The sequence below is a fragment of the Ailuropoda melanoleuca genome, chromosome 8 (assembly GCF_002007445.2).
Source record: "Ailuropoda melanoleuca isolate Jingjing chromosome 8, ASM200744v2, whole genome shotgun sequence".
In the NCBI taxonomy this organism is placed as follows: Eukaryota; Metazoa; Chordata; class Mammalia; order Carnivora; family Ursidae; genus Ailuropoda; species Ailuropoda melanoleuca.
The window spans coordinates 94,621,066-94,644,104 of record NC_048225.1 but is presented as its reverse complement, the minus strand read 5'-3'; the positions used below and the strand labels follow the sequence as shown (position 1 = coordinate 94,644,104).

Sequence of the window (23,039 nt, the reverse complement as noted above, 5' to 3'; positions counted from 1 at the left end):
TCCAGTCACCACTTGGGGGGATTAAAATAGCTGGACTCGTGCTTTGGAAAGCCACCCTACGCAAGGATGATGTGTTTTCACAACAGTTGGCTTTTAAGAGTCCCGGCTCCCCCAACTTTTCCAGGAGTGTGTAACAATTCAGAAGGTTTGAATTTGAAGTTTTTTTGGGTTTTGTATGTTTTTTCTTTTTTTTAGTGCCAGCATTTCTCTTTGGGGTTTGTGTGAGTAAATCAGTCAGAAGCTGAAAGGGTGGGAGGGTGGGAGAGGTAAGGAGCGATGAAAGAATCTCACTTCTGCCTGCTTGCCAAGATTGGAAAGGAATTGCCTTTCACTCTTCATGATATATGAAAATATCATATGATATGAAAAATAGATGATATGAAAGTAAAATCCAAAAATCCTACCTCGCTCTTTATACTAGTATCAGTACAGCTGAAAGCTCCCTGCATCTAATTTCTGTGCTGGAATAAATCTTAAAGGTAACCTAATTTGATTCCTCTTGTTTGCCAGGTGAGGGGATTGGAGCCAAGACTGGGAAAGGGCCTTGTCCAAGGTCACATATATGTTAGTGGTGGAGAGAAAACTGGAATCCATTTCTCTTGGTCTCCCCTAAGGGCCCTGGAAAAAACCACCAGGCTTTACAGGAAGGTGCCCCAGACACCCAAGAACTCATAAACACTGCATCTGCTGATCAAAAAAAATATTCAGTTAAAAGATGCTCAAGTAATCCCTGCCTGGCAGAAATGGAAAGAAGGAAAGATTTTCCTTTTTTTTTTTTTTAAAGATTTTATTTATTCATTTGACAGAGGTAGAGACAGCCAATGAGAGAGGGAACACAAGCAGGGGAGAGTGGGAGAGGAAGAAGCAGGCTCCCAGCGGAGGAGCCTGATGTGGGGCTCGATCCCATAAGGCCGGGATCACGCCCTGAGTTGAGGGCACACCNCACAAGCAGGGGAGAGTGGGAGAGGAAGAAGCAGGCTCCCAGCGGAGGAGCCTGATGTGGGGCTCGATCCCAAAAGGCCGGGATCACGCCCTGAGCTGAGGGCACACGCTTAATGACTGAGCCACCCAGGCGCCCCAGGAAAGATTTTCCTAATAGTTAAGCTTTTCCAGAATCTCTCTTATAACTGTTAAGTGACTAGAGAGAGAGAGAGAGTAGGAAGATTTAAGGCAGGTTTGTCTGAAGACAACTAGAATATTTTAAATTCCTGCCACTGACCCAGCATTTTGCATACTTTACATCTTTATGTAATCTCATAGTATCCTCATTTTACAAATAACATTTTATTTTTTTNGATTTAAGGCAGGTTTGTCTGAAGACAACTAGAATATTTTAAATTCCTGCCACTGACCCAGCATTTTGCATATTTTACATCTTTATGTAATCTCATAGTATCCTCATTTTACAAATAACATTTTATTTTTTTTTAAGATTTTATTTATTTATTTATTTTTTTTTTAAAGATTTTATTTATTTATTTGACAGAGATAGAGACAGCCAGCGAGAGAGGGAACACAAGCAGGGGGAGTGGGAGAGGAAGAAGCAGGCTCATAGCAGAGGAGCCTGATGTGGGGCTCGATCCCATAACGCTGGGATCACGCCCTGAGCCGAAGGCAGACGCTTAACCGCCATGCCATCCAGGCGCCCCTACAAATAACATTTTAAAAATTGGCTCAAATTCACAGAAGGAATAGATATTATTATTTCTGCATCTCTCATCGGTCGGCCCAGGATCATGCTCTGGGCTAACGTAGATATTTATAGTTCAGTGACCATTACACTCTTACTCAGGCCACTCCCCAGCGTGGAACCTTGCTCCAGCCATTTCAATCTACTTGAGGTTCCTCTGACATGTCATACTATTTCTAGACTCCTTGCCTGAACACATGCAGCTCCCTCTGTTTGGGATGCCCTTCCCCCATCTTCTTCATCTCCGTAACTTGTATTTATCCTTCAAAACTTAGCTTCAGGGCCACCACCTCCCAGAAGCCTTTCCCACCATCCTGGACTGACGTGGACACCCTGTATTCCCACAGCACCCTTTGCACACCCCTGGGATAGCATATTACTACACTATTGTGAGTTTGGATTTACTTGCCTACCTTCCTTATAATTAACTATAATTTCTTCGAAGGAAGATACCAAATATTGCTCAGGTTTTATATTCTGGCACCTAGGACAGTCTGGACATATGTTAGTGCTCAATAAATGTTTGGGGAGAAAAATGGATGAACAAATGAAAATTTCCCCTCATTTTCTTCCATTAAAATGATTTAATAAACTGCTCATTTACATGCACTTGACTCTCAAATAACTTGGGGGGGAAATAGAAGATGTCACTATTATAAGCTTCCCATCATGTCAAGTCTGACCAGCTACTCAAAACAGTTGTGTAGGGTTAAACGAGGCAGTTGAGGGGTGCCGGGGTGGCTCAGTCATTAAGGCAGACGCCTCCCAGGGTCCTGGGATCAAGCCCCGCGTCAGGCTCCTCTANAATAGAAGATGTCACTATTATAAGCTTCCCATCATGTCAAGTCTGACCAGCTACTCAAAACAGTTGTGTAGGTTTAAACGAGGCAGTTGAGGGGTGCCTGGGTGGCTCAGTCATTAAGCGTCTGCCTTCAGCTCAGGACATGATCCCAGGGTCCTGGGATCAAGCCCCGCGTCAGGCTCCTCTGCTAGAAGCCTGCTTCTTCCTCTCCCACTCCCCCTGCTTGTGTTCCCTCTCTTGCTGGCTGTCTCTCTCTCTGTCAAATAAATAAATAAAATCTTTAAATAAATAAATAAATAAAATAAACGTGGCAGTTGAACAAACATTAATTTCTGCTTCCTGACAAAATACACTGATCACAGTAGAAGAATTTACATGCTATAAACCACAAGGACAAACAGAACAGGAATAGAAACAACGGCAGATGAGAGATGTCAACACCCTTTGGAAGATGAAAAGTGGGTGGATGAGTGATAAGTGACTTAGCAAAGCGGAGACTGCTAAAGCCAAAGGGCCCATGATGGGAAGCCCACAAGAGGCCAAAGAGCACAGGAGCATGTCAGGGACCAGGGCATGGGGAGGGGGGAATAGGAGACACTCCAGACTCCCTCTCCTGCCCCCCCCCCAGTGAAAAAGGAAAGTTGATTTTCTGGAGACACTGGCCCAAGAGGCACCAGGCTCAGGGACACCGGGCACAGCACAGCACAGGGTGGGGTTAGGCATGGAGCTAGAAACAGAAGGATTAGAGAAAGATTCAGCACTGAAAGATGAGATTCCCCAGCCCCTCATCCTGGCTCAGCTCCCGGACCAGGAACAGCTCAGCTTACCCCCCTCTCCATTCACCCTACTCAAGCCTACACTAGGGCAGAAGAATCGAAGATGCCTCCTTGTAAAAAGTGCCCAACCAAAGCGAGGAAGACCACAGACACTGACATTTGGGGGTCCCTCGATGAAACTGCCAAGCACTCCCTAGATTATCCTACAGTAGAATCCAGCAATTGACAAGCCCTGCCCTACACTCCAAGCTTCCAACAGCCAAGGAATGGACTCCAAGGATCACTAAGCATGGAATGAAAGCCTCTGGCATTGAAGACAGAGACTCCAACATAGGTAATCCAGAGAGCAGAGGAAATCACTAACAACAACAGTCATGGCAACATTAAAATCTCTCCAGAGATAAGGGAAAACAGTGCATCCATGAATAAAGATCGGGAAGCCACTGTTTAAAAAAAAAAAATACTAGAGAACAAGAAAGAGCTTTTTTTTTTTTTAAGATTTATTTATTTATTTTAGAGAGAGTGGGAGGGGAGAGGTAGGAGAGAGGGAGTGAGAATCACAAGCAGACTCCGCGCTGAGTGAGAAGCCCCATGCAGGGCGTGATTCCACAATTCTGAGACCACAACCTGAGCAAAAACCAAGAGCTGGACACTTGAACCAACTGTGCCACCTAGGCATCCCAAGAAAGAGCTTTTTAAAATAAAACTACAACCAGAAATTTAAAAATTAAAATGAAGCACTGGAAGTTAAATTGACAGAATTTTCCAGAAAGTAGGACAAAAAGGGAAAGAGATGAAAGACAGGACAAAAACAATAAGAAATCTACAGGATCAGTCCAGGATCTCTGACCTCGTCTAATAAGAATTCCAAGAAGAGAACAAGAGAAGGTGGAGGGGAATACATTAATCAAAAAGATAATTTCTCCAAATTTTCCCATGATGACAGATTTGAATTTCCACATTGAAAAGATCCACTGGGTGCCCAAAACAATGAATGGAAAAAAAAAAAAAAAAACACCTCTCTGCAAAGAACGTTATTAGAAATGTTAGAACTCTAGAATAAAGGGATCCCCAAAGTTCTAAAGAGAGAAAAACAGTTCACAAGGCTTAGGAATCCAGAGAGCAACTGGACTTCTCTGTAACAACACTGGTGCTAGAAACTGAAAGGCAGTACCACCGAGCCTTCCAATTCCAAGAGAAAATCACCTTCAGTCTAGAAATCCTTACCCCAGACAAACTGAGTCAAGGGGAATATAAATTAAAGATAAGCAGACAGAGCTGCCTCACTGGGGTTTACCTGGCCAGGGTCTGATGGAGTCATGCTACATTAAGATGTTTAATGTGAAATATCACACCTGCCTCCAAGGTGTCAAAAACGTTTCCCTACCATTCGTACATAAGGAATTGAGCCAAGAGTTCCCAGGTGGATGGCAAAGGGAATGTCCCAGATAACAGTCTATCAAGCTCCCAGTCCAGACTGAAAAAGAACGACCTGGGGCTCCAAGGAGGGATGTCTCCAAAGAAAAACATCAGATTCTCCCATGAAATTGACCAATTTATCTGCGTTGTATAGCTCTTGTCAGAGGAATTGGAGAATATGGATGACTCAGTAAGCAAACAAAAATGAGGCGATTATTAACTCCCGGGAGGGAAGGGGGACAGCAGAAGAAAAGAAATGCAATCACGGTACATTATCCTGCTGTGCTGTAAACAATTGGTCATAATAATATAAACACCGACTATTGATTTAATTAAAAATTAGGAATCTAAAAGGAAGGAAATGAGTGTCTGGGAGCATTGTAAGAAAAAGCAAAGTCCTAATGTTCCTTAGTAGGTAATCAAATACATAATTTCTAAAATTGCAAAATCAAGAAACAGCAATAAAAGGATATTATTTAAAAATATGGAGTTGATTCCCAGAGGGGAAAAAATAAGATTTAAACCAGTGATTGCCTTTGAATGAGACTAGGGCACGGGGAAGGGAGGAACAAGTATTGCTGTTATTCATTATAACCCGTTTGGTGCCATGTGACTTTTTAAGGCTTCCTCTTGTATTATATTAATAAGCATAAAAATTATTAAAAAGGAAAATAAGAAAAGAAATGGCTCAGTCCTAACAGCCGTCTCCCCCGGAATACATTCTAGCTAACAGTCAACATGTTGATGCCTGGAGCCATTAAATTAAGTCTCGAACAAGCTATAGTTAAAGTATTTACCTAATTACCCAGAGCAGCTCACCAGTCTGTCCACATTCACTTCAGAATCGCCTGGGGAGCTTTGTAAAAATACAGATGCCTAGGTCCTGCCCTTGCCGGTTCGGATTCCACCGGCCTTGAGGGGGCCTGGAAATCTGCCCTTAGTTCCCCCAGATGATTCAGTTGCACAGCAAAGGTTCAGGAACTACTGGACTGGAGCCGAAATTGTGAGTGCGTCTAGGGAGGGGTGAGCGGGCGGGATATGTGATGTGTGTGTGTGTGTGTGTGTGTGAACTGTTTCTGTGTATATGTCAGTGTATTATGAGTCTATCTTCCTCCCTCCCTCCCTCTTTCATCCCCTGTGTCATCTGAACTTAACCCATAAATACCTCTGGATGGCTAAAAATTTTGTCAGAAACCGAGACCCCTTCGCATTTTAAACCTGCGGTCGGATCTTTCTCTCCCAACCCTGGGGCTCCCTCTGCTGGCAGAAGCTTGTTAAAACGCTTAGCTCCTAAACCTAAAAACTCATTCCATTCCTATGAGGTCATTTGCCCCCGGGGCGGTTTCCAAGCCCTCGAACTTCCTGAACCCTCCGGGTCAGATAGAAAATGGAAAATTCAACCAACCGAGGAAGGACTTTCTTGCCTTCCATGTGTGACTAAAGATCAGGAGGGGGAAATGACAGTGAGAGGTACATATTGTAGTCAAGCCTGAGGAAAAGGAGACCTTAAGGAGTTTTTCTCCCCACCTTCTTCCTCCCGCTCCAAGAGACCTGGATGAATGGGACTGCCACACCCATCTGCCTCCCAAAACCCAAAGGAAAGAAACACCTTAGGCTGAGGAACTCACTGAATTTGCAAGTGGAAGACAAGGGTTCAATATCCACCCTCAGGGTACGTCCTGGAGTCCCCTTTTCCAAAGTCGTGTAAATCATACCTGTCTGTGGACTCTTGGATCTTTCTCACAAGCTGAACATATGCTCAGCCTAACACAGTGTCCCGCACAGAAAAAAAAAATGCTCAAAAACATTTGAATGAAAGCTTAACTCATTGCTATCCTACCAATCAGAACCTTCTTTCAGATCTGCATACTTCGCAAACTCAAAAGTATCCCCAGGCTCACATTAAACATGGCATTTCTTCATGTCCCTTTACTCTCTTCTGGCTTTAGCTCCTCAGAACCCTCTGACACGGTCTCCAGGGACTCCTATACGCAAGACCCAATGTATTCCTGTCACTTTATCATCCTCCTTGACCTCACAAAGCTTCAAGGCTGTAACCTCTCCCATCTCATTGAGACAACACCCACCCCCACCCCGCGAACTGGGTTCCCTGTTTTCTCAGGTCATCCTGCTTCCTGCTCCGTCTTGCCCTCCTTCACTGGTTCTCCTCTTCTGCCTGAGCCATAAATGTTAATGTACTATCCCCCCCACCTTGTACTCTTCATCCTGGTCCCTGTCTCATTTACTCCTACAGTTTCGATTTTAACTGACAAGATTTAATTCTCCCAAATCTGTATCTTTAGCCTAGACCTTTCTCTTGAGCTCCAGATACCTACCAGACATCTTTATCTGGATGTATGCAAATCACTTTCCTTTAAATACTCGAAAAATGCTTTCTGAGAACCTGTTGTGTGCCACGCACCATGCTAAACACTGGAGATACACTGGCGAGACAGACCAGGCCTCTGCTGTCCCAGAGCTAGGTGTTGGGAAAAACCAGCAAACAACTGTGAATACCAAGTGATGGGAGCTGTGATAAGAGAAATGCCCAGTGTCACCTGGTCCAAGGGAGAGCAGGGAGGGTGATTCTGAACGGAAGAATCTGAAGGAAAAGAATGGGGGTGGGTGGGTAAGTAGTCCCTGGGAAAGGATTTCAAAACTTACAAAGAACTTACAAACCTAAAATAGTGAGTTTGGACTTTATCCTAAGAACAATAGGGAACCACTGAAGAAGAATTGGATGGAGTAGAGCCCACAGGGCACATCTGCAGTGTTGGCAATGGTCAAGTGTCAGCAATGGTTATGTTGGATGGTAGGCCCATAAGGCTTTCACTCTATTATTATACTTTATTTATGGTTCATATATTTTTTGCACACATCAAATGTTTCACAACCTTTTTTTTTTTTAATGAATGGATTAGAGAAGGTGAGATAGGCAGAAGAATGAGGAGATTCCTAAAGCAGAAAATAACAGTGGCCTGAGTTAGGACAGTCATAGTGAAGGCCAAGATTGAGAGATGGGTCTACAGATACTTGGGAAGTAGAATTGACTAGACTTGATGAGTAATGTGATATGGAGAAGGAGGAGTAAAAAAAGAGTTCCAAGGTTCTGGAGTATTCATAGGGTGAATGGTGTAGCCATTAATTGAAATAGAAATCCCTAGGAGGGGGCACCTGGGCAGCTCAGCCGTTAGGTGTCTGCCTTCAGTTCAGGTCATGATCCCAGGGTCCTGGGGTGGAGCCCCACCTTGGGTTCCCTGCTCAGCAGGAAGCCTGCTTTCCCCTCTCACACTCCCCTTGCTTGTGCTCCCTCTCTTGCTGTCTCTCTCTGTCAAATAAATAAAATAAAATCTGAAAGAAAGAAAGAAAGAGAGAGAGAGAGAGAGAGAGAAAGAAAGAAAGAAAGAAAGAAAGAAAGAAAGAAAGAAAGAAAGAAAGAAAGAATCCCTAGGAGATGAATAAAAATAGTAAGGTCACTGGAGACAGTTTAGCAGTTTCTTAAAAAGTGAAACATATATGTTCCATATGACCCAGCAAAGCACTCGTGGGTATATACCCAAGAGAAACAAAAACATGTCTAGACAAAGACTTCCACACCAATGTTTATAGCAACACTGTTCGTAATAGCCAAAAAGTGGAAATTCCAAATGTCTGTTTATTGGTAAATGGATAAACAAAATATGGTATATCCATACAATGAAATATGATTTGGTAATGAAAAGGAACAAGTATTGATACATGCTACAATATGGGTGAAGCTCAAAAACATTATGCTAAAGTCAGAGAAGTCAGACATGAAAGATCATGTTATGTAATTCCACTAATATGCAAGCCAGAAAGTGGATTATTGGCTGCCTGGGGCTGGGGATAACAACAGGGAGTAATTGTAAATGGGTAAGAGGGATCTTTCTGGGGTGAGGGAAATGTCCTAAAATTCTCTTGTGGTGATGGTTTCCCAACTTTGCAAATTTATTAAAAACTGCTGAATTGTACACTTACCACAAGATAATTTTCTGGTATATTAATTATACTTCAAAAAAGCTGTTTTTAAAAAATCAGGTCAGTTTCAGGCCGTTGAATTTGAGGTGTTTAGGAGGCATTAAAAAGGAACAAGGTTGAGTAAGCAGTTGGTTACGCCACCTGACACAGGAGACAATGTTGCACAGGAGATAGAGATTTTTAAGTTTCATCGACACAAAGATAATAATTGGGGCCATTGGAGTGAGGGAAACCCCATAGGGAAGAGAGAGAAGAAAGAGTGAGAAAAGAATCAAGGCCAACTCCAACATTCAAGGAATCCAAAAGGGAAGGGAAGCCTATAAAGAACACTGAGAAGAAGCAGTCAGAGAAGAAGGAAGAAAGCCCAGAGAATATAAATGGACAGAATCCTAGGGAAGATGCTTTGGGGCAGGAAAGAGAGGCTACTGAGAAGTCAGGTAAATATAAACAGAACCAACCGGTAGAAGTCATGGTAGAAAAATCTAGCAGGTTAGGGGAGCCCAGTAACATTGTTGAGCATAGCTCCAGAAGGCCAGAAACCTCCAGAGGCTCTGGCATAGCATGCAGAAGGAGTGAAATGTTGATGGAGGAAGGGAGGCTGGATTGATGAGCCCAAGGAGTGCAGGGGACCCAGAATCTTTGACACAAGGCAGGAGGGAAGACAAAAGGCCAGTAAACAGGCAGAGTTCTGGAATAGGGGTGGGGACCCCAGGGTGCAGAGGTTCCAAGTCTGGAAGTGAATGGCCACAACTACAGATTCCAGCCGTAGATATTCAAGGCCCTCAAAGATGAGATTCCTGCTTACTTCTCTAGGCAGATTTCTAACCATGTAACCTCACCCCTTAAATTCAGTGATCCTGCCATATGGAATTGTTTGCAGTTTCCCAAACATGCCATTCGCTTTCACACCTCCTTTTATGTTCTCCCACAGCTTCCTCTGCTTGGAATGTTCTACAAACCAGCCCTCCCCTCTCCCACACACACTCCTGGAACCCAACTCAGCGCTCACACTTACCCTTCCTCACTTGCCTGGAGTATTCCTGTTCTTGTTTCAAAATGGATCAAGGTTAACCTTGCCTCTAAGGCCTTGCCTACTTGTTCGTCCCCCACATGGGACAGCCTATTTCCTTCTTTACATCCTGGGGAGGCCAAAGGCAGCCATCCAAGATAGGCCACCTTGGCATGAATATTATTTTGAGTTAAAAGCAATCCAAACCCAGCAGATTCAGGAAAAGCTCTTTATCTCCCCCCCAACTGCCTGCTTATACCAGGATGAGAGCTATAAAGGAGATTCCTCTTTACCTTATCTGCATAACAGGGCAATCTTCGTTTTCCAAACATCTCCTTTCACCTTCCTGCTAATGGTCTTTTTCCCATTGTATCCTCAGACCCCTGCCCATCTCCTTAGCTTATATAAGCCTCATGTTGCCTCACTGTCTTTGGAATTTCATGTCTGTGTGGATTCACTGTATGTCTGAAAGTAACTTTGATTTTCTCCTGTTAATCTGTCTCATGTCGATTTGATTCTTAGTCCAGCAGACGGACCTTGAAGTGCAGAGGAAATTCTCCCTCCCCAGCAGTTGACATAGTCAACAGGATACTTTAACTCACTGCATACCGCTTGCCCCAGACACGGCTGCTGCTCAAAGATCCTGGGACATCTGACATACAGCTGGCAGAAGGTAAGATTTCTTACCATGTCAGTCTCCCAGAATCTCTATCTACAGAGTCCAGTGGAGTGAGAGTGGTGAGAGTCCTTTTTCCCTCTTTCTAAATTTAGATTAGCAGGAGAAAATATTTGTGGAACTAGTTCCTTGGGTGTAGCAAATCTGGTAAATATGCTAGACTACTCTTTGGTTACTGATCCATTTCTTTCCAGAGATGGTCTTTGTTTTTCTTTGTCCATGTCCTTTGTGTCTTTTGTTATGGAATGTATTAGATTGACGCTAGGTTGCCCACCAACTTCCCTGCAATGTAGTTCACAGTAAAACAGCACACAGTCCCCAAACCTGTGGCACATACCTCCTAGGTATTAGTGTGGCTCCAAAATGATGCAGGAAGCAAAGGCCAGGGATGCCTGGGTGGCTCAGTCAGTTAAGCGCCTGCCTTCCGTTCAGGTCATGATCCCAGTGTCCTGGGATAGAGTCCCACATCAGGCTCCTTGCTCAGTGGGGAGCCTGCTTCTCCCTCTGCCTGCCATTCCCCCTGCCTTTGCTCTCTCTCTCTCTCTCTCTCTCTCTGACAAATAAATAAATAAAATCTTTAAAAAAAAAAAAAAGGGAAACAAAGGCAAAAGAAAAATTAAATTTCCGGGGCGCCTGGGTGGCTCAGTCGTTAAGCGTCTGCCTTTGGCTCAGGGCATGATCCCGGCATTCTGGGATAGAGCCCCACAACAGGCTCCTGCGCTGGGAGCCGCTTCTTTCTCTCCCACTCCCCCTGTTTGTGTTCCCTCTCTCGCTGGCTGTCTCTCTCTCTGTCAAATAAATAAATAAAATCTTTAAAAAAAAAAAAAAGAAAAATTAAATTTCCTTACTACTTACAGCCCATTGACAAGTCCTTGAAACAGGCAGAGTGACCTTCCTCTGGGAGCTCAGCTGCCTCAATGTTGACACTTTGGAAATCTTAGCCTGACACCCTCTCCCCTACACCCCCCAGGATCCTGTGAGTCTACTTTAAACATATAGAAATTCCTTTGGAAACTTTATCTCTACCCCCCAAGATATATGTTAGCAATCATCCTCCAAGCATATGGCCCACTGATATACAACTGAAGGGTCTTGTGACTGAGTTTTTACTAAACAGTAATAAATGACCTTTCCAACAATAGCTAGTTCACTCAGGGTCCTGGAAACCCTGTTTCCAAAATACCTTGGAGGTTCGTGCTGTCCCTAACCCCCTCCCAATTTAAAAGTATACAATTGGCCACTTCTCACCACCCCAGTGCAGCTCTTTCTGCACATGCGTCCAGTCCCTGTGCTTTAATAAAACCACCTTTTTGCACTGAAGATATTCTCAAGAATTCTTTCTTGACCATTTGCTCTGAACCCCAATATTTCCATATCACAAGAGACCCAAGGCTTTAGCTAAAGCTGTTAAGATGCATATAAGATTTTTCCTTTTGTCTTGTTCTATGTCCTTAGAGCTTGGCTTTGTGACCAATGAGAATATTCTCTTTGGTCTCCATCATCTGGAGGGTGTACTTACCAGGGTACACCTTGGTGGCCAGTCGAAAAGACTGGGGGAATCTAACTCTGACTCTCTCTCCCCCACCTTTCATCCTGGGCCTGCCACCTCTCAGTGGTGTTCCTCAAGAGAAGTTCTAGACCATAGGAACCTTTGTCTTCTCAACCTTCATTCCTTATGACTGCTGGGAAGTCCCATTTCAATAGCACTTGCCTAGTGTCACAGATTAGCGGTCTGTGACTGGAGGTGTCTTATGATTTCATGGGAGACCAGAGACACCATTTTCAGTACACCATCCTTACTGCCTGTGCAGTGAAGATCTTTTCTTTCTTAGACTAATCTTGGGAGTAAACTTTCGGATACAGGGGCTGCATCATCTACGCCCTCTTTGAATGCCTGTTGTGTCTTTGGTTAAGCCATTAAAAGGCTTATAGCTTTGAGTTGCTATTAATAGACCCTACTCCTCAATGGCCAGACGACAGATCCTTTAAATTGGCTATATTTAAAAGAAAAATATTCTTTATAGAATTCTCAATTGTCTTATTAGTGTAATAGCTAGCCTTAGGGATTCCTTTGATAAAAGAATAGAAATTAGACTTAAGACAAAAATAAATGTCCACATCCAATGCAAATCTTCCTAAAATCTGCCTGTTTCAACTTCCCTTTCCCTACAAAGTGCACAGGGTGGAGCATCCAGCCTATTCTCTAGGTTCAAAGTGTGCAAGCTGCTTATGTAAATGCTGAATGCCAGGAAATTAACTTAATAAAAGCACCCAAGATTGGCAGTGAGGCTGGCTTTGTTTCTACCTCCCGGGGCTCTATAATCAGGATCTGCCAGCTTTAGGCATTCCTGTGCCATGTCCTTTACAGGTATGTCCTCGATTTCTCACTGCAGAAGAATTCTTTCGCCTGGACAGCAGCAGACCTTTTAAATTACAAAGGCTTTTTTTTTCCCTCCAGAAAATCCTACCAAATTTAGAGAGGAATTAGTTGATGACTATTCATAACCTCCCTTCCCAGAGGAAACAGAACCAAAATTTCTCTGAGGCCCTCCTACAAATGATCTCAAAAGGCTAATATTCTGGGGCTAATAGAAGCAAGGTTTAATTGTGTACCCAGAAAAGAGGCTTTTGTTGAAATGCTTTATACAGACTTTACAAAGGCATAGGTCTTTTGATTCTCATTTTACTTAAAAATCCCCCTGATATAAAGAAGCAAATTTAGTCTAAAAAGCAGGCCAGTCCCTTGATGTTCAGGCTGTAATCCAGTTCTTTGGGAGAATTAGAAACAACTGTCTTTGTCTTACAAATCTCTCAAAACCAGAAATGCAACTCTAAAAATAAAAGTCAAAGCCCACCGATCTTTACTAATCCCCAAAACTCACCTATTCCTCTCAGTATGTTGGTAGATATAAATACAATATCAGAACAAAATTCCCTATACTTAAAAAAAAAAGTAAATTTTTGATAGCAATTACCCTGAAATTTGAGGGGAAAAAACATTTTTATTTCTTTCTCTGTCCCTTGAAATTATAAATATCATGTCTTTGAAAGGTAAATACAGCCCACCCTCACCTGAGGCTGAAGGAAAGAAGGGAGGGAGGAAGGCTTTTTATAATAAAAACTGCTGAAATGGCTCTCGTGGTCAGACTCCAGCACCTCTGATAATAGGCAGATATGCTCGAAATCTCCACCTCTGAGAGAACTTGGACACTTACTCTGTGCCTTTGTGATGTAAATCTCCCTCCCCCATCTTCCTTAGGACCTAAGGGCCATTCTTTGAAATACAAATTTAAAGAGAGTTTTTCATCAGGGAAAAAAAAAAAAGTCAAGGGAGGTATTTAAAAATTGGGTCTTTCCGTCCTCTTCACAAATAATAGCAAAAATAAAAGCTCTAAGATTTTGTTTCTGAGTGTGTGACCATATATGTTGTAAATATGAGGCATTTTCTCTACTTCCAGGTGGTATTGCTAAAATTAATTTGCTAAAGAGCTCTTTTAGTTGGCTTGAAGGCAAGCATTTGTAAAACTTGGGCATTCTAAAACTCAGGAAGAGAAACTAACCCAAATGTTTTTCTTGTTTACATGATCCGGGAAAATATTCAGTATTAAAAAGCTAATTTGAAGTTGTTAGTTTAATTAAAATAGACATATATTTAGAGTTATCAGCATTAAATGTAAAACTTTTATTCTGCCTATATTTACTGAAAGTCAAGTAAGTTCATGCTATATCTCTGTTGCAAAATTCGCCAAAAGAAAAAAAATTTCAAATAATCATTGACTTTATCTAATGCCTCATGATGCTTTGTGGGTAATCTAAACACAATTATTAAGAACAACTAAATTAAATAGATGTAAATAAGATAAAAGCTTTGTAGGTAAATTTTTAAATAGCTTCCAAAATCTTTCGTAACCTGAAACTTTATAAAGTTTTGCTAAGTTAAATGATACATTGTAAAATTTGTTGAATATCTAGATCATTTCCAAACAAGATAAAATAATGAAACATTAAGTACTGAACATTGGTTTATTTACTCTTGTTTAATTACAGAGAAACTAAAGATAAATTCAGGTCTGCTAGTAAACACGATTTGTGCTTTATTGAACCGTTGTACTATGAAAAAGCACATTTCTGGAAATTATAAAATGTATTTATAAATTTGCCAACCTAAAGAATACTGGTGTAACAGTTCACAAATTGCTTACTACTTCGTTTTCATTAGAAATTACAGTTTATAAGAGAAAAATTTTAATAAATGTAATTAAGACTACTGAAAATAATAAAGAAAATAATTTTGTATGCAAGGAAAGTAAGATGTGCGTCTGGGGATTAAAAAAAGAAGAAGCAGCAGCAGCATGAGGAATGGGAACACATTTTTGTTGAGGGGAAAGAAAGTAATTTTGTCCTAAATAAAGGCTGGTTATTTAAGGAGGGAAAACTTAGGACAAAATCCGAATGTAAAAATGTTGCAGAAGGTTTATGGAAAAGGAATCTGGAAAGGAATTTTATGTGTGGTTAGTACTGGCTAAGATTAGAGTCAATTTAAGCAAGTAAATGAGTTTTAATATTAAAAATACACTGATGCAAAATTAAAATTTTCTCTCTCTCTTTGGTAAAAAGACAAAGTTTTCTTGAACTATTGGTCTGCTCTTAATAAGAAGTTGCAAACAAGGGGCGCCTGGGTGGCACAGCGGTTAAGCGTCTGCCTTCGGCTCAGGGCGTGATCCCGGCGTTATGGGATCGAGCCCCACATCAGGCTCTTCCGCACTGAGCCTGCTTCTTCCTCTCCCACTCCCCTGCTTGTGTTCCCTCTCTCTCTGGCTGTCTCTATCTCTGTCGAATAAATAAATAAATCTTTAAAAAAAAAAAAAAGAAGTTGCAAACAAAAGTTTTTCTTCACCTTTAAATTTATCTACCTGGAAAACAAGCACTCTGTGTTTTGCCAAAATAATTTCCTACGTTTATCAAGTCTGATTACTTAAGGAAACTGAGTTTTAATATTTAAAAGGTTAAATATTGCTTACAACTATTTAACCTTCTGTATTTGCCTTTGAAATATTTTATTGTCTATTTGGTTAAGTACGTAATTAAATATTGTTTCATAATAATTTATGATCCCAAAAGGAAATTCTAAAATGATGTCTTTTGACCACACTCTAACTAACATGTTCCAGAGCACTCCTGGAACATTTCAAAGATTTTGTGAGAAATTAAATGAAGTAGGCTTATTTGGCATGTTAAATTACATGGGAAGTATTGTCAAGTAAGGGATAGTAAACCCTATTGGGTTATATTTATGCAGATATTTTATTAAACCAAGTGTTCTAAAAATTGTATGACACTCTTAGAAATCTGATGTCCTGGTATGTTCTTACCTTGGAATGTTGTGTGTCACAGAAATAACCAAATTTCTTTGTCAATTGCATTGTAATGAGGTCTAATCAGATCTTTAACTGTGGTCACTTGTAAGTCTTGTCATTTACAGTTACTGTTTTACTTCAGTGCTGTTACAAATGTGTTTCATCTTAAGTGACACTGAGAAAAAACTCTGAGTACAGGTTTCTGATCATCTTAAGATCACAAAATTGAACTAGGTAAGAATTTCCAAAACCAGTGGAAAAACTGGATTCAAAGAATTAACAACTTGGGACTGCATGGAGAGGATGATTATCATTTTTATGACTTTTTGTTTAAAACATTGCTGATATTTTTAAGTGTTTTGGTTTTCCAGATTTCAGGAAACTTTTTCTCTTAAGCTGGCTGACTTATATCAATGTGATAAATTATACATTTGTAAGCAGAATTGAAACATTTATCTTTTCCTCCCTACCTTGTCCCTCCAGAATTTAAAAACCCTCAGTGAGTATTCTTATATTTTCATGGCAATATATTTATTTGTGTAAGTTCAATAAGAAACTGTTCTCCTTATAACAAGATATAATTGGAAACATTGGTTGTATTACCAAGACTTTGACTAGAATTTCATATTTTAAGGAAACATACATAGACTCAGATATGACCAGACTGCTTTAAGGAACTAAGGCTGACTTTATGGAGCCAATAAAGTCCCTTGGATATATTAGCCTGGTACCTTGCTTTCAGAGTTCCCAGCAGCCTATGTGGTGAGTAAAATCATTTCGTGGCAGGTATAGGAACCTCAGGACATTTTGGGAACCTCAAGAAGAGAGTAATTAACCCAAATCCACAGGTATTGCAGGCAAAATCTCATGGCAAGTATTTGACTAAGCCTCTGGCCTCAAAAGACTATTTATTAAGAATTCAATCTAGATACACCTTATGAAAACTTTTAGCAAAGCAGTTTTTCAATTATTTATTTATTTATTTAAGTAATCTCTACACCCCACATGGGACTTGAACCCATGACCCTGAGATCAAGAGTTGCACAGTCTTCCAACTGAGCCAGCCAGGTGCCCCAAAGCAGGTTTTTAAAAAGCCTCTATGGCCAACTGCTATTCTTGTTGCACTTATGTAAATAATCAGGCCAAGTGTTTTTTGTTTGTTTGCTTGCTTGTTTTTGAAACTAGGCTTATTTTGCAAACAAATTATTAATTTGGCTATCTTCGGTAGAAATGGGGGTGATTATAGAGAAAAAATAGGTTTCAGCAACAGACCTGAGTAAATATTAGATTCTAGACTAGATCCTGATTTCTTCTAGTGTCCTCCAATGCCTGGCTACAACCCTCCAAACTAATGTTTTTTATTTTTCTCTCACTTCCTGAGTTGGATTCATTTGAGAACTAAAATGCCCTTTTTCCTGAAGCCCTGCAAACTAAATATGAACAACTTGATGTAAACCTCAGAGAAATCACCATGACAGCTCACATATAGGCAATCTTCATGGGCAAAAATATCATCAAAGACATTCAAACCACAAACAAGAAAAATCTGTCACTGGCTGCTTTCACACTATCTGAAGATGCTTCAAGCTGGACATCCAGAAATTTTCTCTTTTGTCCTTCCTTCAGAGCTCAGAAACCAGTTTATAACCTGAGCCGATCGTTAACCATTGTTTTTCTTTTGTTTCCATAGAAATGCCTCTTATTTAATACCTCATTGCTTGAACCATAGGCCTAACTTTGAGGACACACCTGAAATACCACCTCCTGGAATGAGTTTAACTAAACTGACCTATTGGCAGGACTGGTTCAATAAGCAGAGACAATCTACCAGCTCAACTTTTAATGTGTGAAATGCCAGGGAAGTTTCAGAGGAGGGAACTACAGACTGCCCCAAGATGGGCCACTTTGGCGTGAACATTATTTTGAATTAAAAGCAGTCAGAAGCCAGCAGATTCAGGAAAAGCTCTTTATCTCCCCTCAGCTGGCTGCTTATACCAGGAAGAGAGCTATAGAGGAGATTCCTCTGTACCTAAGAAACTTATCTGCATAATAGGGCAATCTCTGTTTTTCGAACATCTCCTTTCACCCTCCTGCTAATGCTTCCCCCCATCCCTTGTACCCTCAGACCCCTACCCCTCTCCTTAGCTCATATAAGCCTCATGTTGCCTCACTGCCTTTGAAATTCCATGTCTGTGTGGATTCTCCATATGTACAAAACTAAACACGATTTTCTCCCATTAATCTGTCTTTTCTCAATTCGATGATTAGTCCAGCTAGAACAAATTTGAAGAGCAGAGGAAATTCTTCCTGCCCTCCACAGCCTCCACCATAGACTTTGATCAGATCACTAGTAGCTCTTTATACATTTTGTTTACTTCCCGGTCTGTCTTCTTCCCGGACATAGAAAGCATTTTATTTACTTTACATTCGTAGGACCTGACCCATAGTAAGTACTAAATAAATGTTAGCAGGTGAAATCTCACCTCAGCCACCATATGGCACACATGTCCCTTTTCCTCCTTCCTACTTAAGGCCCTTTGGGGGGCTGTCTGTGGCCAGGATGCTGGGTTTCATTGTGTGAAGGTAGGTGGATGAGGCAGTCTGACCTCTGCTATCAATGGCCATGGTCAAGAATGTTTTGTGACTACCTAAGGCCCAGTTTCCCAGTGTTCCCAGAGCTCTGTGCCACTTCTGGGATTGCCAGATAAAACACAGAATGCCCAGTTAAACCTGAATTTCAGATAAACAAGGAATACTGTTTTAGTATAAGTATATCCCATTCAGTTGTAGGAAATTTTACCACCCCAAGATATGTCTTTTTGGCACATTGATTATTCTAAGTTGGTTATTTTTAATAAATTGTAGGCACAAGAGAAGCTCTGAAAACCAAGTAGAAGTTACCTTTTTGTAAGAGACATTTACACGTATAAGGGGAAAATCTCCATTTGTAAGGGTGTATCCCTCAGTATCAGGAGGAAGGAGGTGACTCTAATTCCCTAGAAACTGTTATCAATGGAGAAAGCAGGGACTTAAATCTGAATAACAACCTTACACTTGAGTACTGTGCTTTTCCTGGTAACTTCCCATAGCTGACTCCCCACCCACATTTTTTGTCTTTAGCTGGAGATGGTATTTCAGGGGTAGCATCAGCCTTTTCAGGAAGTTAGTTTTCCTGGGTCTCTCCCATGTATATAGGAGGCATACATGTTATTTAACTTTTTTATTTATTTTCTCCTGTTAATCTTGCTTATGTCAGTTTGATTCTTAGATCAGCTAGAAGAACCTTAAAAGGCATAGGAAAAATTTTCCTCCCTAACACAATAGTTGAGATTATACACAGCCCCAAAATGTACTTGCTGTTTATATATATCCATGGTTCAGATATATTTGTTGACTATATGTATCCTTAAAAACGTATTCTGCAATTCAAATTTAACTGGATGTCCTGTATTTCTATTTGCTAATCTGGCAAACCTGCTTCCCACTGAAGGGATGTGGTTTCTCTCTAATGTTGAGGGCATGGGCACCCTAAAGAAACACACCCAGCTGAGTCTGCCATGCCATCTTGATGTGCTTCCTGAAAGCTGGACTGAATGACCAAGAAAATACACAAGATGGGCCAAAGACCAAATGTGTGAGCTGTGTGGTGGCCCTGCTGGAGTCAGCCACCTCAGCTGTGTGGGCCTCTCCCACTGCTCCTCTCATATTACCAGTGTTTTACCAAAGTTGCCAGGGAGTAACTTTTTCACTTACTGTAGGTGGGCCCTATCTCTTCTCCATGCTCAGATGCAAATCCATGGGAGTTAGGCCAAAGGAAAAACCTGAAAAACTGCAACTACAGCATGTTTAGAATTGTCTCTGCCCCACTCCCACTGAGGGGCAGAGATCAGACCACACTCCCGGCCTCATCAGGTACCTTTTCTTTCCCAAGAGGCTCTTGACTCTCCCACACAAATGGATTCTAGGTAGTCTGCCCCAACAGTCTCCCAGCCACAGACCATATGTGACAGGTGAGGACAGGACAGCATACACAGCGCAGCTTAGCCCATCTCTAGTTCATTTTCCTGATCTTGAGATTACACTAGTTAGAGAAGATGAGCAAAATCTGTCCATTAGGAGCAAAATCTGTCCATTAGGTCATGCAGAAGGATTGACGAAGAACTTCTCCCCCACATCTCATTAGGTATACAGGAGAGGAAAAAGAAAGGAGGGACTTCGGAGGAACCTGTGTTATTAGATAAAATGACATAAAGTAGTGGTTGTGTCCATAGCCTGGAACAGATTTTGGCAGCCATGGTGCAGACTGAGTTCCTAAAAAATCAGACCTAAGAAACTGGATTGGGATGGGTGGGAAAAGTAAAGAGAAAGGGAGAATTTTATGCATTCTAATATGCTAAGATCCTTTCCTGTCTCAGCATGTTGGTGGTGTTTTCCCAGGGAAGGGAGAATCTCCAAAATGAAAAGGTTCACCCACCTTTTACTCTGAGGTCTTCCCACTCTTCCCCTGGTAAGATTAGTTTCCAAAAAGAAGAGACCACTTAACAAAGCTACTAAACAGTCCCGAAAAGCCCCACAGAAATGACAGGTGCACCTTTCACGATCCACATCTTATGCCAAATGCATGGAAATTCCTCTTTGGCTGCCTTTCCTCACAGTTTTGCCACCCACTGTTTGTCCTATCTGATCTGGCCCATCCCTCATAGTCCCTTTCCCATTCAACGGCCTGCTTTTCTCACCTCGTTGCTTCTTGACCCACTTATTCAGGTGAGAATGATCAAATCAGAATTTCTGGCTGGGCTGGGACATGTACCTCCAGCTGAGAGGGACCCACTCTGAATTTTTTAAGACTGCCAGGTTGTGTTTAGGTATTTCACTGAAAGCCTGCTCTAAAGTGTGCATGGTTGATGCATTACAAAGGAGGGCCTGCATGAAGGAGTGGAGGCAACAGCTAGTTTCATTGCCATGGCAGTGAAAGGAACTTTACTTGAATAGTGAAAATATGACTCAAAACAATTGCTAGGTGAAACATTCATATTTCCTTTTGTCTTTTTTATTTATTTTTTTACTACGTTGAGAACCACCAGAAGAGGAGTAGGGAGTGGGGCTTGAGGTTCTAACCGGAATGCTGAATCCCAGTGATGTCCCTGGATTTAAGAAGGCTGCAGAAAGATAGCAATTTTCTCATTGCTGCAGCACCTCAGAAACACTAAAACAGCAAAGTTCACTGAATGCCTCTTTTGGAGCAGGGCTAGGGGGAGATGGAGAGAGACAAAGATAAAAAGATCCAGTCCACATACTCCAGGAGCTTACAGGCTAATGAGAAAAGCAGGCATGAAGATATGGACGTACGGTGGATCAATGTTTATTACATAATCTGGTCAAAGTGGCACACCCAAGATCCTCTTGGGGGTAAAAAGGTCCACTATTTTCATAATCACATTAAGACATTATTTGCCTTTTTTCTTATTCTTTCGTGGGTTTTCTAGAAGCTACAGGATGTGTGATAATACAAAGCATAATACATGTGTACTTATATATTCTTGAGTTGAAAAAAAGTTCTCAGTCTTAGGTGACTGGCTGGCTCAGTCGGTAGAGCACAGAACACTTGATCTCAGGGTCGTGAGTTCAAGCCCCATGTTAGGCGTAGAACTTACTTCAAAAAAATTCTCAGTCCTAATTTCTTTTAAAGGAACCTCCACTTATTTTTTTTCAAAAAACATGTTAAGTAGTCTTTACACCCAACATGGGGCTTGAACTCACAACCCCAAGATCAAGAGTCGTATGCTCTACCAACTGAGCCAGCCGGGACTCCCCCCGCCCCCCAGTCTCAATTTCTAATACATCAATATCAATAGTTAAAGCCATATATAGGCACACTTCATTTTATTGCATTTTGCTTTATTGTGCTTTGCAAATATTGTGTTTTTTATAAGTTGAAGGTTTACAGCAACCCCGTATCAAGCAAGTCTATCAACAACACTGCTCACGTTTTGTCTCTGTGTTATACTTGGATAATTCTTACAATATTTCAAACTTTTTCATTATTATCTTTGTTATAGTATGTGATCAGTGATCTTTGACGTTACTATTGTAATTGTTTTGGGGCTCCACAAACTGTGCCCATGTAAGATGGCAAAATTAATCAATAAACAGTGTTCCAACTCCTCACCAACTGGCCGTTCCCTCATCTCTCTCCTTCCCCTCAGGCCTCCCTATTCCCTGAGACACAACAACATTGAAATTAGGCCAACTAATCACCCTATAAGCTTCTAAGCCCTCCAGTGAAAGGAAGAGGCACACATCTCTCACTTTAAATCGTAAGCTAGATGAAATGATTAACCTGAGCAAAGAAGGCGTGCCAAGAGCCGAGCTAGGCTGAAAGCTAGTGCTCCCGTGCCAGCTGGCCCAGTTGTGAGTTCAAGGGAAAAGTTCTCAAAGGAAATTAACAATGCTGATTTAGCAAACGCCCAAATGATAAGGAAGCGAAAGGGCCTTATTACTGATATGAAGAACCCTTGAGTGGTCTGGATAGAAGTTCAAATAGCCATGACCTTTCCTTAAGCCAAATCCTGATCTAGAGCAAGGCCCTAAGTCTCTTCAATTCTATGAAGGCTGAGAGGTGAGTAAACTGCAGGAGCAGAGGCTGGTTCATAAAGTTTAAGGAGAGAAGCCATCTCCATAACCTAAAACTGCAAGATGAAGCAGCAAGTTATCCAGATCAAGCTAAGATCATTACAGAAGGTGGCTACACTAAACAACAGATTTTTTTTCTTTTTTCTTTTTTTTTTCTTTTTTTGACAGAGAGACAGCCAGCGAGTGAGGGAACACAAGCAGGGGGAGTGGGAGAGGAAGAAGCAGGCTCCCAGAGGAGGAGCCTGATGCGGGGCTCAATCCCAGAACGCTGGGATCACACCCTGAGACGAAGGCAGATGCTTAACCACTGAGCCACCCAGGCACCCCTAAACAACAGGTTTTCTATTTAGACAAAACAGCTTGCTTTTGGAAGAAGATGCCATCTAGGACTTCCACAGCTAGAGAGGAAAAGTCAATGCCTGGCTTCAAAGCTTCAAAGGATAAGCTAACTCTCTTGTTAAGGCCTAACGCAGCTGGTGACTTTAAGTTGAAGCCAATGCTCATGTACCATTCTGAAAATCCTGGGGTCCTTAAGAATTATACGAAACCTACTCTGCCTGTGATCTAGTGATAGAACAACAAAGCCTGGATGACAGCACATCCATTTACAGAATAGTTTAAGTCCACTGTTGAAACCTACTGCTCAGAAAAGAAAAAAAATTTTTTTTTTCAAAATAT

At 41.5% G+C, this 23,039-nt stretch overlaps 2 protein-coding genes across 14 annotated transcripts in view; one reads left to right on the top strand and one right to left on the bottom strand.

Moving 5' to 3' along the window:
* LAMB3 (laminin subunit beta 3) overlaps nucleotides 1-23,039 on the bottom strand; it is a 141,771-nt gene that overhangs the window by 73,122 nt on the left and 45,610 nt on the right. Inside the window, exon 1 of one of the 9 annotated variants that reach the window (XM_034666920.1) lies at nucleotides 10,709-10,723. The exons of 7 other annotated variants lie outside the window; for them this stretch is intronic. The gene's annotated coding sequence lies outside the window, so the exon portion shown is untranslated. Of the gene's footprint in view, nucleotides 1-9,701; nucleotides 9,719-10,708; nucleotides 10,724-23,039 lie in introns of those variants that run through there. One more of the 9 variants, XM_034666919.1, reaches the window with a different exon arrangement.
* HSD11B1 (hydroxysteroid 11-beta dehydrogenase 1) overlaps nucleotides 1-23,039 on the top strand; it is a 62,846-nt gene that overhangs the window by 834 nt on the left and 38,973 nt on the right. For 3 of the 5 annotated variants that reach the window (XM_034666927.1, XM_034666924.1, XM_034666922.1), the window contains exon 1: nucleotides 9,990-10,368. The gene's annotated coding sequence lies outside the window, so the exon portion shown is untranslated. Of the gene's footprint in view, nucleotides 1-5,616; nucleotides 5,691-9,989; nucleotides 10,369-23,039 lie in introns of those variants that run through there. The other 2 variants (XM_034666925.1, XM_034666926.1) reach the window with 2 other exon arrangements.